The following is a 3,251-nucleotide window of genomic DNA, read 5'->3' as shown; positions in this document are numbered from 1 at the left end:
GCTGGGATATTGGGATGTAAAGTGAATAAATAATTTTTTAAAAAATGCAAATCAAAACTGCTTTGAGATTCAATCTTGTCAGAGACAGATAGCTATCAGTAAAGAAAGCAAAGACAGCAGATGCTGGTTAAGATGTGAGAAAATAACTCATGAACTGCTAGTGGGGATTTTCTTTTGTGTAGCCACCATGTAAATGAATGAAGACTTTATTATAAACTACAGCTATGATATAACCTACCTATACCACCCTTGGGGTGGTATAGTCTTTCTATCAATATACTGAAAAGGCACTTACACATCCATGTTCAGTGCTACACTAATCTCAATAATGAGGAAAAGGTTAACCTAGATGTTCATCAGCAGTTGAACATGACAAAGAAAAATTGGTGTAATGGAACTTCATCCAGCCATTAAGAAATCCTCACATCCACATGAAATGGACATCAAGAAAAGCAAAGCTATATACATACAAATAAATATCTCATACTTAATCTCACACATAAAATCTAGATTTAAAATTCCATCCATCCCTCCCTCCTGTGTGTGTGTGTGCTTGTGTGTCTATCTGTGGGGGTGTGTGTTGTTATAGAGAGGGGATTTGGAGGAAGAAGAAAATATCTTAAGATGAAAAGTCAAGATAATAAACCTTTTTAAAGAGTGGATTATTATCCAGAATATATAAAGAACTGTAAATTTTAAATACTAAAAATAATTATTAAATCAACAAAGGAACTAATGAGCTAAATAAACTGATATCAAAGAATTGCAAATAGCCAATACATGATTAAAAAAATCTTTAACTTCCTCAAGAGCACTTGCTCAACTATGTTTCTAGCAGCTTTATTCATAATAGCCAGAAGGTAATAAAGTACATATGAAAGCAGAAGAAGACATTATTTGGTGGGGTAGAAGCCATCAATAAAGGAGAGGGGTCAAAGGATGTTGGGATGTACAGTAGAGGTTTAGGATAAATTTGAGCAAAGTGTAATGATGCTTATTATGAAAATGCATAAAACTGTCCGTTATTTTATACACTAACTATAAAAAGTTTAAAAGGTGATTAAAACAATAAGTTATATCTAATAACAACATAAATTTTATAGCAAATAATGCTGGCTTTGTTTAAAGAGACATTTGTTTAGAATTAATCTGTGCAAACATTTTGAACATATTTCTTTTTCTTTGTCTCCATTTAAAAGAAGCAGTGATGCAATGAAGCATTGAGAATACTATAGTTGAATAACTAGTTATTTAATAACTTTATATGAGTTAGTTTAAAGCATAAAGGATATTTATACATCCATGGGATTATCGCAACAACATTCATAATTAAATTTTTCAGAACAATGCAAATAAAATATCATGTGGAATTTAGGAACAAGGAAGGGATTTTTGGTTTGCCCTAAAAGGGAGCACTGGCTTAGACATAATGTTGACTTTGGAACTAATTATCTTTAATAACTATATTTTCTGTCTAACTTAGGAGTACACTGTTCAGGGTGAAAACATCAATACTGAATTAAAATGTAGGTCACTAATACATATGTGTATGCACACAGCCAACTATCAGACTAAGCATGGGGACCCCAGTGGAGGAGTTAGGGGAAGGACTGAAGGAGCTAAAGGGGTTAGCAACCCCACAGGAAGAACAACAATATCTACTAACCAGACACTCCCCCCACCAAAAGCTCCCCGGGGGGCTAAACCACCAACCAAAGCATATACATGGAACCCATGGCTCCAGTTGCATAACTGGATTGTCTTATCTGGCATCAATGGGAGGGGAGTCCCCTTGGTCCTGTGGAGGCTCGATATCCCAGAGTAGCGGAATGCTAGGGCACTGAGGCAGGAGGGAAGGAGCACCCTCATAGAAACAGGGGATAAGAGGCTTGATTGGGAAGGGGGATAACATTGGAAATGTAAATAAATAAAATAACCAATAAAATTTTAAAAATGTAAGTCACTTACACACAAAAACAAATATTACACCTCTTTCTGCAGCACCCTAAAGTGTGACTACAAAAGACACAATGATGCTCAGGGCAGTAGTTCCAAGCACCTGCTTCTGATGTCACAGGTGATCACAGCCTAGTCCATGCTAATTACAATTAGCCAAATCAAGTTACAAAGCCAACTAGATATTTGCAGTTCTAATTCTGTCTGTTAATAATGAAGAGAATGAAACCCTTGGGATTTTAAGAAATATCTCAGCCAGCAAAGTTTATATGAAAACAGACACACCCAAGTTTCTTGTCTCATTGGATTTTCTCCCACTGGAGTTTCAATTATATTCTAACAAAGATGAGCATGTCTAATAGTGAGGTATTTATTGTCTAACATCACAAATAGTCCCAAGTCCTGCATAAGAAAGCCCTATTATAGGAAGATAATTCCTGGAGCCTGTTCTTGCTGCAGTATTTGTCAAGCAGGTAACATTCAATCTTTCTTTCATATTGATACATAAATGTCCCAAGTAGAGGCCTCAGGCTTTTTCTGAGCTAGTCAGTCTCAGGCCAGAACATCATCTCTGCTTTTATTGAGTAATATCTTATTTATTCCTTGAAAGTTTCATCCAATATATTTTTTATCATATTCATTACCTTCTAACATTTCTCAGATCCTTCTCCACCTCCTCCTCCATACTCAATCAACTCACATTCTCTTCCTCTCTCTCTCTTTCTGTGTGTGTGTGTGTGTATTTGTGTCTGTCTCTGTCTGTCTCTGTCTCTGTCTGTCTCTCTCTGTGTCCCTCTCTCTCTTTCTGTGTGTGTATGTGTGTATTTGTGTCTGTCTCTGTCTGTCTCTGTCTGTCTCTGTCTCTCTGTCTCTCTGTGTGTGTATGTATGTATTTGTGTCTGTCTGTCTCTGTCTCTCTATCTCTGTCTCTCTCTGTCTCTGTCTGTCTCTGTCTCTCTATCTCTGTCTCTCTCTGTGTCTCTCTGTCTCTCCATCTCTGTGTGTGTGTATGTGTGTATTTGTGTCTGTCTCTGTCTGTCTCTCTGTCTCTGTCTCTGTCTGTCTCTCTGTCTCTCTGTCTCTCTGTCTCTCTCTGTCTCTCTCTCTCTTTCTGTGTGTGTGTATGTATGTATTTGTGTCTATCTCTGTCTGTCTCTTTGTCTCTGTCTCTCTGTCTCTGTCTCTGTCTGTCTCTGTCTCTCTCTGTCTCTCTGTCTCTCTCTGTGTCTGTCTCTCTGTCTCTCTCTGTCTCTCCTCTCTGTCTCTCCTCTCTCTCTCTCTCTCTCTCTCTCTCT

Source organism: Mastomys coucha, unplaced genomic scaffold, assembly GCF_008632895.1.
Source record: "Mastomys coucha isolate ucsf_1 unplaced genomic scaffold, UCSF_Mcou_1 pScaffold21, whole genome shotgun sequence".
Classification (NCBI taxonomy): domain Eukaryota; kingdom Metazoa; phylum Chordata; class Mammalia; order Rodentia; family Muridae; genus Mastomys; species Mastomys coucha.
Note: the sequence above shows the minus strand (reverse complement) of the source record.